This window comes from Macrotis lagotis, chromosome X (genome assembly GCF_037893015.1).
Source record: "Macrotis lagotis isolate mMagLag1 chromosome X, bilby.v1.9.chrom.fasta, whole genome shotgun sequence".
NCBI lineage: Eukaryota > Metazoa > Chordata > Mammalia > Peramelemorphia > Peramelidae > Macrotis > Macrotis lagotis.
In genome coordinates, this window is record NC_133666.1 from 413588234 (window position 1) to 413604437 (window position 16204).

A 16204-nucleotide genomic window follows, 5' to 3' on the forward strand; every position below is an offset into this window, starting at 1 on the left:
CAATACTATCCACATCCAGAGGAAAAAAACCCAAAATAAATCTATGGAGTCTGAATGCAAACCAAGAAATCTATGTTCACTTTTTCAAATTTATTTTATGTTTTTCCTTCTTCTCTCATGATTTTTTTTCCTTTTCCCTTAGTTCTAATTCCTCTTTCTTAACATGACTAATATGTAAATATATCAAACAGGAATGAATTGTATAACTTTTACCAGACTATTTTCTTTCCTGAGGATGTGGGAGGGAAGGCAGGATGGCAGAAAATTGTAGTACTCATAAATTTGCAAATGGATGAAAGTTGAAAAACTACCATTACATGTAATTGGAAAATTAAAATAAAATTTCAATTTCAAAAAACACGGGGAAGAGCTACTTGGAAAACTATGAACCAAATTGACCTAAATTCAGTTTAAAACATCTTGCATCATATACCATGATATGTTTACAATTATGAGAGTAGATATTTTTTATCTATCAGTAGAGGAAGAATTCTTAACCAAAAGCTAAAGGTGACCTCAAAAGAAAAAGTTATTTTTGATCATATGAAATTACAAAGCTTTTGGACTTAGAAAAATCAATGAAACTTCCTTAAGAAAGGAAGACTTTAGGGGTGGGTAGGTGGAGCAGTGGATAGAGCACCAGCCCTGGAGTCAGGAGTACCTGAGGTCAAATCCAACCTCAGACACTTAATAATTACCTAATTCTGTGGCCTTGGGAAAGCCACTTAACCCCATTTGCCTTGCAAAAACTGACAAAAAAAAAGAAAGGAAGACTTTGGGCAGCTAGGTGGCAGAGTGGATAGAGCACCTGCCTGGAGTCAGGAGCACCTGAGTTCAAATCCAACCTTAGACACATAATAATTACCTAGCTGTGTGATCCTGGGCAAGTCACTTAACCCCATTGCCTTGCAAAAAACTAAAAAAAAAAAAAAAAAAGGAAGACTTTAAATTTTATATATATATATATATATATCTTTCCATCTGATATCTTTGAAAAGGATATGATAAGATACCTAGGGAACTAAAACAAATTTATACAACTGAGAGCCATTCCCCAATGCATAAATGATAAGAACCACAAGCTAATAACTACTGTTGTAAGTTTGTCTGAAATCATTAAGAGATGAAATTAACTTTGAGGTTTTAACTCATATTTTACAAATTGATAGAAATGTCAAAAGGTGGGAATAATTATTGTTGGACACTAATTCTCTATGGGGGCTATGACTTAAACCTACAGTCTAGAGAGCAATTTGTAATTACAGTATGCTAAAAAGGACCTAAAATGGACATGCTCTATGAATCTGTTCTGCACTAGTCCCATCTCAGGTCAGTCCAATGACTCAGGCTTGGGATCACAATGCAATGTGCCTTAAAATACAATGAGAAGAGAAAAAATAACTTTATTAGAATGATAAAAAAAGAATATAATTGCTAAAGCAAAAAAAAAAAAGGTTACTAACTTAGATAAACTCCTGTTCCCTCCACCTGTATTTTCAGCTCAGTCACAGGACATGAGAAATGTATTCCCAAAGACCAGTGAGAATTCCACTGAAATCACCTTTTTATTGACTGCTGGGCTGTTTTTGTCTCAATCACCAAGGAAGCCAAACCAATAATGATTTCAAACAGCCTCCCTAGCCTCTTAAAAGTAAATCAATAACCATATATTTTGCTTACTCTCATCTAGTCTCTATACTAAATGTCGGGAATACAAATACAAGCTGATAAAAGATAGTCCATTTCCTTGGGGAACTTATATTCTGGTAGCAGAAGAGGACACATAAAAGAAAGCATGTGAATGGGAAAGAATTTTGCACCTAGGTCCATGGCAAAGACATTCTGGAAAGGGAATAAATATAGAGCTATCCAAGTTATTTTCCTTAAAATGAATTTTTTATTAATAGTAGAATTAATAGTGGTTTTACTAATGCTTTTAAAAAGAATATCACATTGTTTAACTACTACAAATATAAAAAGGTAATAGATAGCCATCTGACATTTACTTGCCCTTTTCTTTGAAGTCTTAACTTTTAAATGCTTCTATTCTTTTCTAAGTACCCTATCACTTAACCTTTGCCATCATTTTCTTAACTGTACAGTGAGGATAATGAATGCATTTACCTTTAAAGGTTGTTGTGAGAATTAAATGAAATAATTATAAAGCACTCACCACACTTCCTGGGATGTAGTGAATGCTAAATAAATATTCTTATTATTTTTATTATTACTATTATTATTAAGGTCATTGCGTGCATTTTGTTTTGCAAGATAATGGGGCTAAGTGCCTTGCCCAAGGCCACACAGCTAGGTAATGATTAATGTCTGAGGCCAGATTTGCATGTGTTCTTCAATAGCACTGGCTGAATACTATGCCTGAAATTTCATTTCACTATGACTCCATATGGCTGAAGTTAAAAATGAATACAACTCCAGAACATCTGTCAAAGACAACTTACTTTTTAATGAGGAATCAGAAACACACAGCCAGATTTCTGTCTGCCCATATAACAACATAGTGTTATTTCCCTTGTGACTCCCAATGAGTTGGCCATCATTGTGTTTCCCTCTGTCAGGGCTCTGAAGAAATCACCAGTTGATTTGTAGATTCTCTAAGGACAAGAATAAAAATAATTTGCATTCAAAGGTGAAAAGTCTCAACTAGATGCGGTTTCATCTGTGAACAATAGGGTATTTCACAAGAGATTCTGGGGGACCTTATATTTATAATTTAAAATTCGGTAGAAAGGGGTGACTGAAAGTAGCACACTTGGAAAGAACTACTTTAGAATCAGTGTGACTACGAAAAAAAAAGGTTTGGAAGATGGCTGGTTCTCTTTGTAAGGAAAAATCTTCAAATATTCAGCTCTCTGGGCTTTTCAAAAACCAGGGAAAACCCCAAGAAAATTGTTCATTAAAATTAATTGCTGTTCTTGCCCAAGTCATATTGATTCTTTTGCTTAGGGAGGAACATGAATATAAATAAATATTCTTTATAACTTCCTATCCCCGGCTGTACTTTCCAACAATGTACTAACTGATGGATGATGATGAGTCAGTCTAGTTCCAAAGCATGCTTTGTTCATTTCCCCTAAAGACTATTCCTGGAAGAGCTATGTCAAAATAACTTACCAGAGCTTTCTAGCTATGTCCTGTGAGACTCAAAGAACGAGGGTTTTCAGATTTCATAAAGTTGTGTTCATAAGTTTGTTTAAAACCATGTTTCTTTGTCTATTTGACTGAGAACAAGGTATTTATTATCTTCTCTTCCCCTCCTCCACTGTTTTGACTTGGCTCAATCTTCCCCCTTTCACCAAATGAATAGAATCTCTGTCTTGTTGGCACTTCTAAATTCACCTTTACTTAGATGGGAAGAGAAATCCTCAAAGTAATTGTTGAAGAACTTCTAATTGATTCCACCTGCATTATGGCCATGCGTAGTCATGCCAACAGTTTGGCATACAGCTGCATCTTTACATGAAAATGGTTTTTTTCTTCTTTCCATTTTTGTTTTTGAGTTTTTATTTCCACTGTAATGAAAAGACTTTTCCAAGCAAAAGGTATCTTGTTTGTTTATCATTGTAGTCAGGCTAATTCCCTAGCTTCTCTTTTAAGAGTAGTCATTATTTTGTATTGATATTGTGGTAAGATGAAAAACATCTTGGAAATTACAATAAGAGTGGCATATTGTCGATCTAGATCCAACCTTATTAAAGCAATTTAATGCAATGCAATTCAATTCAGCAAACACATATTGGTATCTACTGCAATTATCCATTTCACATTGTTACTTTCCCCATTGTAGTTTCAATACATCACTGTCACATAAAAAATTGAATGGAAATTCTTTAGAGAATTTTGCATAAGCCAAGGATGACAGGCAAGGCCAGCAGATGACAGAAAACATTTAGAAGCTCAAAAGTATATAAAACATATGTATATTGGTATATTATATCAACATATTTTATCTTTTAATACTCTAATAATTCAGACTTCTTCTCTGGTATGAAGGAAGAACCAAAAATTATTGCACAGATTTTCCAGATATCAGGATCAATGCACCCCTAACCCCTGCAATGTGAAAGGGATAAGTGTATATTCAAGGCCAGGTGCTAGAGATTGAAAAATAATCTCTTTTTTATAGAAAGATTTTATTTATTTTGAATTTTACAATTTTTCCTCTACTCTTGCTTCCCTCCCCCTACCCTCCAAAAAAGGCAGTCTGTTAGTCTTTACAATGTTTCCATGGTATACATTGCTCTAAGTTGAATGTGATGAGAAAGAAAACATATCCTTAAAAAATAAAGTATAAGAGACAGCAAAATAACATAAGACGATATAGGGTTTTTTTTTAATTAAAGGCAATAGTTTTCTGTCTTTCTCAATATCCACAATTCTTGCTCTGGATACAGATGGTATTATCCAATGCAGATAGCCCCAAATTGTGCCTGATTGTTGCACTGATGAGATAAACAAGTCCATCAAGGTTGATCATCACTCCCATGTTGCTGTTAGGGTGTACAATGTTTTTCTGGTTCTGCTCATCTTACTCAGCATCAGTTCATGCAAATCCCTCCAGGCTTCCCTGAATTCTCATTCATCCTGGTTTCTAATAGAATAATAGTGTTCCATGACATACATATACACAGTTTGTTAAGTTATTCTCCAATTGAAGGACATTTACTTAATTTCCAATTCTTTGCCGCCACAAACAAGGCTGCTATGAATATGAAAAATAATCTCTAATCATTAAGAAACTTATACTTTATCAGAGAATAAAATTTATATAACATGTACTTGGAATTAAATATAAAGTACAATTTATGTGAAGAAAATGTAGAGAAAAATACTAGGCACTGAGAAAATCAAGACTAGAAAATATTTTAAAACTTTCCATTGCAATATCCATTAACTGAATACAAATTTAACTTAATTTATTCCATTTAAAGACTAGTAAAATCAGCTAGTTAGTTGGCCCAATGGATAGATTGCTGAGCCTGGAGCCAAGAAGAACTGAGTTCAAATTCAGAAGCTGTGCTATCCTAGGTAAGTTATTTAACTCTGCCTCAGAACTGTAGAAGGGAATGACACACCATTCCAATATCATTATAAAGAAAACATCAACTGGATCATGAAGAGTGGGAAAATGACTGAACAACAATAGACTGCCTTTCAGGGCAAAGCAGTAGATAAATACATATTCTATCCAATTTGAACTTTGTATATGAGCATATTTTTTCTCTTCTAATATATCATTAACTCCATAAGAAACAGGGCCATGACTTCAACATGTTTGTATTCTTTGTGTCTAAATTCCAAATTATCTGACATCATATTATCACAGAGCATTGACAAGGGCTGTATCAATTTTACCAAATTCCCAGACAACTATGTATTTGTGGTAGCTACCCATCAAATATATGACTGAATAAGATGATTTTGGGGTCATGATAGGAGAAGGGGAAAGATTGGGAAGGAGAGTCAAATACCCATTTAAATATCACTTCCTTGAAACCTTCAATTCAGGTTAACAGATAGAAAATATTATTTCAATACTTTAACCACAGACCTGACAATTGATCAGCAATCACTTATTAAGCACCTACCATATACTTTATCAGATGGCACTCTGCTACAAATACAAAAAACAAGTCATTCCTGACCTCAAGGAGCACAGAGAAGTGGGGGGGGGAACAAACATAAGAATATGAAAAACAAAGACAAATTTGAGATGGGTAAAGCTCTAATAGCAGAAGAGTCATAAAATATTTCATGGTGTTATGCTTGGAATTTTGAAAGAAATAAGGGCTTCTCAAAGGAGAAGGTGAGATGGCTGAGAATTACAAAAATGGGGGATAACCAGCCAAAAGGCAAGAAGACAACTAAAAAGTGTAGTGTGTGAGAACAGCAAGGAAGCCATTTTGGCTATATTGTAAAAAAATGGGAAGGGGTGTACTACATATTAAGGGTTTAAGGTAGATTGGGGTCAGATAGTGAAGGATCTGGATCCCTTCTGACAATAGTTTCCATGGCTACTCTTTCTAGAATTGGTTTCTCTTTCTGAAACCCATGATTTTCATGGGGAATTCATAATAATCTTTGTTGTCTTTTTGCCATCTCCAGACTCTACCTTATGTCATTAATTCAGCAATAACACCCCTTTTGATGGTTTTTCTATTTTATTATTTTGTGTATTATCCAATCCAAACTCACTGGTCGTCATGATCTACCTGTCCTCAGTCATTCTCCTTCCTTTTTCAGTAAGTTCCTTTGTTACTTTCTTTCCACTATAGTTCCTACTTTCATATTAGGGAACTCCAACCCATGTACAATATTCCTTCAAATAATTTAACGTCTCAGTCTCTCAAACTGTTGAATTATATTGACCTACCCCTTCACTCTGCTTCAATCAAACAAAATTGGTCAAGTATTTATACTCATGTCATCACTCACAAGTGTTTTACTTATATATTCATGGACTTGAAATTCCATTAAACTGTTATCATTCCTTCTTTCCATCTACTTTTGACCCTTAATATTCTTTTTTTTGTCTTTGTGTTGAACTGTTTTCTCTTCCCCTCACTTCTTTTCCTGACCTTCAAACTTATATTGTTTGGACTCTTCTCTCTTCCCTATCTTGACCTCTCAATGAGCTAATTCAACTTTATCTTTTATCCTCAAAAATCTTTTCCCTAACAGACCTTCTCAACTGTCAGCTTTGAATTGTTCCTATCATCAACATCCTTCCCTTCTATTTCATAAGTCATCAATGAGACTTTGAGGAAATTATCAAATCATGTTGACTGAGTTCACTTCAAATTCATCATCTAATCTCAACTGGACCTTCATTACATTAAGGCACTCTTTCTTCTCCTTTCATTAATTCTCTTTGCTAGTCACCACATGATCTATTTTAAATACAATTGTCCATTCCACATCACAACTTTCTCCATCAAGGATTTAAACATATTGGAAGAAATTAATGTGAATTTGGGGGGGAGTTTATTGAAAGCCACAGAAACCACATGAAAGTCAGCAGGTGACATAGAATTGGCAACCATATATATAATCCAAATTTTACAATAAGTTACTGTAAACACCATATAAATGGAAAGGAAAAAAATTAAGAATTCTTCTTTTGTATGAAAAGAGAGCCAAAAATGTTAACTCAGATTTTCCAGATCACAGGGATGCTGTGCCCTTAAACCCCTCCATGTGGAAGGGAAAATATACTGTTTCTGTTCAAGTTTCTCATTGCTTTCACTTCCCCTACTTTTTCACCTGAGGATAAAGTCATCAAGTGAGAATATAGGGAAGGGATGAGGGTCTTACACAGTGAATTTACTCAATACTTATTTCAGCATATTAATTAATTAAAGTGGGTACTCCTATTGCTGATCGATAGAATGACTCCATGGTCTTCAAGAGGGAATGGATCCAGAAACATTTTCTCATAGTAGATAAACTTTAATAATGAACCCTTTCCAAATTCTTCAGGCTGGTAACTGGATAATAATAAATAATATTAAAATCACCTTAAAAGTTCACAACATATTTTGCATGCATTATTTCATTTGTGCCTCCCAATAGTCCTGTAAAGTAGGTAGATATAATTATTCCCATTTCACATATGAAGAAGTTGAGATAAAGAAAAGTTAAGGTACCTATCTATGGTCATACAGATAGTAAATGCCAGAGGTAGAATATGAAGCCAATTTCTTCTGAAAGAAAAATAAAATATTATGTACATATTTTGCAAAAAGCTTTGGGAATTCAAATAAATAACAGTCTCTTCCTCTTAGGAGGGACAACAGACATAGCTTTCAACTGTAAGCAAATATGAATTTCTGATGATCCTTAGAATGTGGCAATAAAGCAAATGATAATTCATTTTCTTTAATATTGTTTCTATTTTAAAATGGAACATACCTATTTCTGATGTTAAACCATTTGAAAATGCCAAGAATATTTATTGGTGGTAGGAAATTTTTTTCTCTTGGCATTCAGGAATCCTTCTTGCTGAGATGACAGAGGCTATAAGCTCTCATGTTGCTGTGTTTCACTTCCACAATGATATTTCTCTTGGATAATGGCTACAGCCACAGGCTTATATCAGGGTTGGGATCTGAGAGCTCTACCATTTCCTGTTCTTCACTATTATGAAACATGTAGGTGGTACAATAAATAAAGTAGTGGATCTAGAGTCAGGAGACCTCAGTTCAAATTTGGCCTCTGATATTTACTATCTATGTAACCCTAAGTAAAGCATTTAACTACTGTCAGTCTTAATTTCCCCATCTGTAAAATGAGTACAATAATAGAACATACTTCCTAAGGGTTTTATAAAGATAAAACAAGACCATGGAGGAAAGGGAACCAGGTGATAGAGTGGATAAGAACATTGAGTTTAGAATCAGGAAGACTCATCTTCATGAGTTCAAATCTGGCCTCAGAAATTTAGTAACTGTTTAATCCTAGGCAAGTAAATCACTTAATCATTTGCCTCAGATTCCTAATCTTTTCAATGAGCTGGAGAAGGAAATGGCATACTTCTCCAATATCTCTGCTAGGAAGACCCTAAATGAAGTCATAAAACATCAGACACAATTGAAAAACAGCAAAAATGTTTGTAATGGTTTTGTAAACTTTAAAACACTATTTAAATGGAGGGATGTCCTGGATTCAAGGTGGCAGAATAAGCAGTAAATTACTGAAATTATTCCATTTTCACCAAACAACCATAAAATAGATACCTCAAACAAATTCTGGAGAAACAGAACCAGCAAAAAAGATAGGTTGAAACACCATTTTAGCCTAAGAAACTTGCAAGATTGGATAGAAAGGTCTGTTTCATTCAGGTAAAAAGGGAGCACAGGACAGAAAGTATCACAAAAAACCAGTAGTAAGCCTCACTTCAGCAAACCAGTGGGATATTTTGAGCCCCAGTATGATGACAGAGAAGGCAGAACCCAGCAATCTCCATCTGCCCCAGTATAGCCAGAAGAATCAGCAGACTCCAAATCTGAGAACCACCACGTGTTTTAATGTAGTCCTGAGGAAACACAAAATCACCCCATCTGCTTCAAAACATACCAGATATTACCATTAGAAACTGCTAAGCACCATATAAAGTACCATACCCTCTAGCAGTGCCAGCAAACCTTTGCCCCACCCACTCAACACAACCCACAGTTCCCTATGGACCTCAGGACAACAGCAGTGCAGCACCAAGTAAACTGCCAGCATCTGTAGTCACTGGCACAAGAATCCTGAGACAGTGCCCTTTCTACCCTGGAAGCAGAGCTCAAATTTAAAAGAAAGGAAAAATAAAAAAGAAGCCTTATCATAGAAAGTTTTTCTGGTGAAAGGAAGTACTGGGACTTGAAGACAAAAAGAACAATAATGTGAAAACACTTGTGAGCAAAGATCCAAATAAAAAGAGGAAGTGGTCCCAAGGCCAGAAAGAATTCATGGAAAGCTCAAAAAGTAGCTTAAATATATGAGAGACAGAGGAAAGGTTAGTAAAATAAGTGAGTGATTGGGGGCGGAGCCAAGATGGCCACATGAAGGGATCCAGTCTTACGAGCTCTCTGATAAAACTCATAAGCTAAGGACTCTAACTAAACTTTAGAGTGACAGAACCCACAAAGGGACCCAGTGAGGCAGTTCTCCTACTCAAGGTAACCTGGAAAAGAGCAGAAAGGCTCTGCTCCCCAGGGTCGGGACAGCAGCCCACCCCCCCCACCTCAGCCCCGTGGCAGAGGGGGGCGCTTATGGTCATTCACAGACCAGGAGGGAGGACAGAGCCTCACACACTGAGACCCTTGTGGGAGTGTCCCAAAAGCTCAGGAAGCACCCCAAAAAAACAGGCCTAGGCTGGGAAAATGAGCAAGCAAAGAAACAAGAGGAAGACCATTGAGAAATATTTTGCAAATGAGCCCAAGAAGGATTAAAATACTCAGTATGAAGATGAGGAAGCACAAGCTCCTGCATCTAAAGACTCCAAGAAAAAACAGAAATTGGGCTCAGGCTATGACAGAGCTCAAAAAAGACTTTGAAAATCAAATGAGGGAGTTGGAAGAAAAACTGGGAAAAGAAAGGAGAGAGATGCAGGAAAAACATGAAAATGAAGTCAGCAGCTTATTCAAGGAAATCCAAAAAAAAATGCTGAAGAAAATAGCATGCTAAAAACCAGCTTAGGTCAAATGGATAAAACAGTTCAAAAAGTTATTGAGGAGAAGAATGCTTTAAAAAGCAAAATTGGCCAGATGGAAAAAGAGATAAGAAAACTCTCTGAGGAGAACAAATCCTTCAGACAAAGAATAGAATTCAGGGAGATTGATGAATTTACCAGAAATCAGGAATCAATACTTCAAAACCAAAAAAATGAAAAAATTAAAAGAAAATGTGAAATATCTCATTGAAAAAACAACTGATATGGAAAACAGACTTAGGAAAGATAATTTAAAAATTATTGGAATACCTGAAAGTCATGACCAGGAAAAGAGCCTTGACATCATTTTCAAAGAATTACTACAGGAAAATTGCCCTGATATTCTAGAAGCAGAGGGAAAAATAGAAATGGAGAGAATCCACCAATCACCCTGAGAAAGAGATCCCAAAAAACCAACCCCCAGGAATATTATAGCCAAGTTCCAGAACTTCCAAGTCAAAGAGAAAATATTACAAGCAGCCAGAAGGACACAGTTCAAATATCGTGGAGCTGCAGTCAGGATCACACAAGACTGAGCAGCAACTACATTGGAAGCTGGTAGGGCTTGGAATATAATATACCAGAAGGCAAAAGAGCTTAGAATGCAGCCAAGAATGAACTACCCAGCAAGGCTCAATGTCCTCTTCCAGGGAAAAAGATGGACTTTCAATTAACCATGGAAATTTCAAAGGTTCCTTTTGGAATGGCCAGAGCTGAACAGAAGGTTTGATCTTCAGATACAGGACTCAGGTGAAGCATGGAGATTGGAGGAGAGGGGGGAAATATGAGGGACTCAATGAGGATGAACTGCATGTATAGAAAAATGATACTGATAATATTCATATGAACCATCTCAGTTAATAGAGCAGGTAGAGGGAGCTTTTATAGTTGAAGCACAGGAGAAAGCTGAATTCAAATATAAAATATGGTGTAAAATGGAGTCAATAGGGGGAAAAAGGGAAATGGAATGGGAGAAAGAAAAAGGAGAGGGGAATAGTTCAAGATATTTCACATAATAAGATTTTTTTTTTATTACAATGAGCTATTGCAATGATATGGAAGGGGGAGGCAAGGGGGAATGAGGGAACCTTTCCTCTCATCAGAGATGGCTAGGAAAGGAAACAGCAAATATACTCAATGGGGTTTAGACATGTGGAGTAAGAAGGAGGCGGGGAGCAGGGGGAAGAGGTGGGGATGTGAATAAAGGAGGAGAGGATGGACCATGGGGGGAGAGTGGTCAGATATAACACATTTTCTCTTTTACTTCTTGCAAGGGGCTGGGATTGGATGGCCTGCCCAGGACCATAGGGCCAGATGGATTCTGGGCCTAAGGGGTGGTATGGGGGCTCAGGGCTTCTTGGCCCCAGGACCAGGGATCTGTCTGCTGTGCCACTCAGCAACGCTACAGCAGAGTCAGAGTGAAAGGAGAGAGAAAAAAGAGTACATAGTAGTGGAGAAATAAGAAAGGAGGGAGTTGCGATCAGCAATGGCAATGTTGGGAAAATATGGAAGTAAATTTTGTGATGGACTTATCATAAAGAATGTGATCCACCCATGATAGAATTGTTGGTGTTGGAACAAAGACTGAATCACATTTTTTTGTTATTATTATTTGGGGGAGGGTGCAGAGCAAGTGGGGCTGGGTGGCCTGCCTGGGGCCACATAGCAGGCTGATCTTTGGGTGTCTGGGGCCGGATTCAGACCCAGGTGCTCCTGGCTCAAGGGCCAATGCTCTGTCTGCCACCCAGCCACCCCTACTATTATTACTATTTTATTTTATTTTGGGTCTTTTTTTTTTCTTCTTTTTGGTTTTTGCAGGGCAGTGGGGATCAGGTGACTTGCATGTCACATGGCTGGGTGATTATTGGGTTTACGAGGCTGGATATGGACTTGGGTGCTCGTGGCTCCAGGGCTGGTGCTTTGTCCATTGCGCCACCTGGCCATACCTACAATTATTACTATTATTTTTTTTAATTTTAATTTTTTTTCTGTCCCCTTTACTTTTTTTGCCCAAGCAAGTCTATCTATATTCATGGGGGAGGGGTATTTTGTTTACTTGTAAACAAGAATATTTTATTAATGTAAAATAAACATTTGTACAAAATGAGAATAAAAATAAATTTAAAAAATAAAATAAAATAAATGAGTGATTCAAGAGAATTATTTTTTAAAAAAGAGTCAGTAACTTGGGAAAAGAAAACAATTACATAAAAAGTAGAATTTGCCAAATGGAAAAGAAGATAGAAAAATCCATCAATTAAAACAATACCCTAAAAATGCAACTGGTAAAATGAAATAGGAAATGTAAAGGCTAACTGAGGAAAACAATTCTCAAAAGTTATAATTGGGCAAGTGGAAGCTTTAAGATGTCAAGAATTACTCCAAAAAGTTTAAAATTAAAAATTGAAGAAAAGTAAAAAGAAATAAAAGAAATAAAAAAGAAAAAAGAAACTGGCCTAAATTAGATTCAGGAGAGAAAATGTGAGAATTATTGAACAACCTAAAATCCATAACCAAAAGGAAAAACCTAGATAGCATCTTTCAAGAAATTATCAAAGGGAGTGGCTAGGTGGTGCAGTGAATAGAGCACCAGCTCTGGAGTCAGGAGTACCTGAGTTCAAATCCAGCCTCAGACACTTAATAATTGCCTAGCTGTGTGGCCTTGGGCAAGCCACTTAACCCCATTGCCTTGCAAAAACATAAAAAAAAAATCAAGGAAAACTGTCCTTATATTTTGGAAACAGAGCAAAATGGGTATTGAAAAAATTCACCAAACACTTCTGATAAGAGATCCCAAAATAAAAACTCCAATGAACATTATAGACAAATTACAGAACTATCTTATCAAGGAAAAAAATGCTACAAGTGACTTGAAAGAAACAATTGAAATATTGTGGAGCCATAATCAGGATTACACAAGACTTAGAGATGCATCATCAAAAGATCAGAAGTCATGAAACATGATATTCCAGAAAGCAAAGAATATAGGACTATAACCAAGAATCACCTTTTCAATGAAAGTAAGCCTAATATACAAAGAAAAAAGTAATGATCGAGCAAAGAAATAGAAAGATTTTGAGCTTTTCATAAAGAGAAAGTCAGAATTGAACAAAAAAAAATTTGTTCTCCAATACAAAGGCCCAAGAGAATTCTAAAAAAAGGTAAAATAGAAAAAGAAAACAAAGAATTCAATGGAACTGAACTGTTTATGTCCTAACAAGTGAAGAGAGTATTTGGATCTCTTAAAAATTGTACCACTAATAGTACAATTAGAAAGAATATAGACAGAGGGCGTGAGTAAAAAAGATGAATTTGAATGAATGACTTAACAAAAGTAATTAAGAAATGAGAAAGAAAAGTACACAGTTTGTAAAGTGACAATTCATACCAAAACAAAAAGCGAAACAAATTCTCAAACTCAAGGTATCTTGGAGGAATGGCTATCCTTCCTTTCTTCTGAGGTAAAAAGGAAGGATAGCCTGGTATAGTCAGGAAAATTGGAAAGACAGTGGGAGGTTCTTGGCCACAGTTCAGGTCCTGACTCAAAAAGTCAGAGGGATAGCAATCCAGCAATGAGGAACCCAACCTCAGATCGGAATAGAAAGTCTGAGCCCTGGGAACTCGAGTGCAGTAGATGCGACAGGGTTAAGAAACAAACCACTGCATAGACAAAGCTTTGGCATAAAGGGGGGGGGGGCGGGATGTCTGCCTAGGCAATGCCTTGGCTGCATAGGGAGCACAAAGGATAAGTCAGTTACCAGATCCTTGCCCCAGCACAAAATTTTGGGATTATACTCCCTAAACCTCTAAAGCAGAACTTAATTACCAAAATGAGAAAAAAAGCAAAAGACCCACTAACTATAGAAAGTAATTATTCTGATAAGGATGATAAAAATGCCATCTCAGAAGAAGAAAGCAGTCACAAATTACCTACCGATGAAGCCTCAATGGAGTTTATGAATTGATATAAAATCCAAAATATCTTGGAAGACTTCAAAAAGGATTTTAAAGGAAGAAAGGAAGAAGAAAATTGGGGGGAAATGAGTCATGCAGAAGAATTATGAAAAATTGACTGAAGAAATAAATTCCTTTAAAAGTAAAAAAGGACCAACTGGAAAAAGAATGCAAATTATACAAATAAAAATTGACCAAGTGAAAAAGAAATGCAAACTCATTGAAAAGTAAAATTAGTCAACTGGAAAAGGAAACACAAAAACTAACTAAAGAAAATGAAACTCTAAAAATTAAAATTGGACAAATTGAAATGAATTGAATTGAATTGAAATGAATAACTCAAAACTAATAACATCAATATTCCTTCAAACTAAACCAAAAGTTTGAAAAATAGAAGAAAATATAAAGTACCTTTTAGGAAAAACAAATGACCTGGAAAATAGATCCAAGAGAGATCATTCATGAATTATAGTCTACCTGAAAGTCTTAATCAAAATAAGAGCATGAACACCATCTTTCAGAAAATTATCTTAGATTGTTCCTAGAACAAAAAGATAAAATAGTCCTTTAAGGAATTCATCAATCACCTCTAAAAAGAGATCCCAGAATAAAAACTCCAAAGAATATTGTAGCCACATTTCAGAATTCTCAGCTAAAGAAAAAAATACTGCAAGCAACCAGAAAAGAAGCAATTTAAATACTAAGGAGACACAATCAGAATTACACAGGATTTATCAACTTCACTATTAAAGGATCAGAGGTTCTGGAATATGATATTCTGGAGGACAAAATACCTTGGATTACAACCAATAATCAATTATCCTGCAAAATTCAGTGCATATTTTTCAGAGGAAAAGATGGATTTTCAAAGAATTAGAGTTCTAATTGTAAATTAAGCCCTAACCCATTAGCAGATTAGAGCTTCATTTAGGAAAATAAGTCTATTTTTACAAATCTGAGTAACTCAGGCAAGTCTATGTGTATCCATGCTGAGGGTCTGTCTGAGTTAGCACCTTAAAGTCAATTTAGGGTTGTCAGTCTCTGGAGCTGAAGCCAGAGTCGGGAGGTGGGAGGTGTCAGGAGAAGCCTGAGCAGATGGGGTTGGGCTCTGCTAGACCAGGGCCTGAGCATAGGGCCAGGGACTGAGGTCCCAGGTCCCAGGTCCCAGATCCATGGGCTAGCAGGACCATGGGGAAGCTCCAGCTCTTTGAGCTCTTCCTCAGCCTCAGCCATGTCAACTACAATCCTGGGGAGTCACTGTCTGTGCCTGTGAACTTGCACCTGGGAGTTGTGCAGCCCAGCCAAGGATGACCTACATAGGATCCTGAAGAGTGTCCAGCAAGGCCAGTGATACTTCATGGACACTTGAAGAAGCCTACTTCAATAGCACATTGTCCTTGGCCAATAAAAGAATCTTGCCGCAGAAGAACATGTCTTCCCCTTTCAGTTCCTGTTACCACCTACAACACTCACATTCTTTGAAGGACCCTTTGGGAAGATTTCTCACCAGTTTCAGCAGTGATTGACATCCCTTCCTTCTCCAAGGACCATAAATGCAGCTGTATCTTCCACATCCTCAGTCCCTTGAACTTTACCTCCTGCCCAGACATCAAACAACTCAATGAGACCATGACTACCAAGAAGTTCTCTTACAAGTTGGTGAAGAATGTGAGTGTTATCTTCACTGCAAGCCCTGACCTCTGGAGTTATTTTGTGGGTCAATTGGTCCAGCTCCATATAGATACTGGCAACCAATCTGGCAAGAACACAAGACCTTTGGTGGTCAGTATCCTACAAAACCAAGCCCTGGACCTATGATCTTTGAACAGTTCCAGGAGTGAAGGTCTGGAAGTGAACTGAGAGGCAGGAGCATATCTTGTTGCCAGCACTGACTGACTTTAGACTCATCCTCATAGATGATTACATCTGGGTCTCCCTGAAGGTGCTGAAGTAACAATGAATCTGTTCCTTTTCAGAGACAACATTGCAGTGAATTGTCTTCCATTGAGGCCTAGCCTGACCCTGCCTGGGCACCCA

General features: G+C 36.7%; 1 pseudogene; it reads left to right on the forward strand.

The window, feature by feature from the left end:
- The first annotated feature begins 15355 nt into the window (after positions 1 to 15355).
- LOC141499202 (arrestin domain-containing protein 1 pseudogene) lies at positions 15356 to 15985 on the forward strand (annotated as a pseudogene).
- The last annotated feature ends 219 nt before the right edge of the window (positions 15986 to 16204 follow it).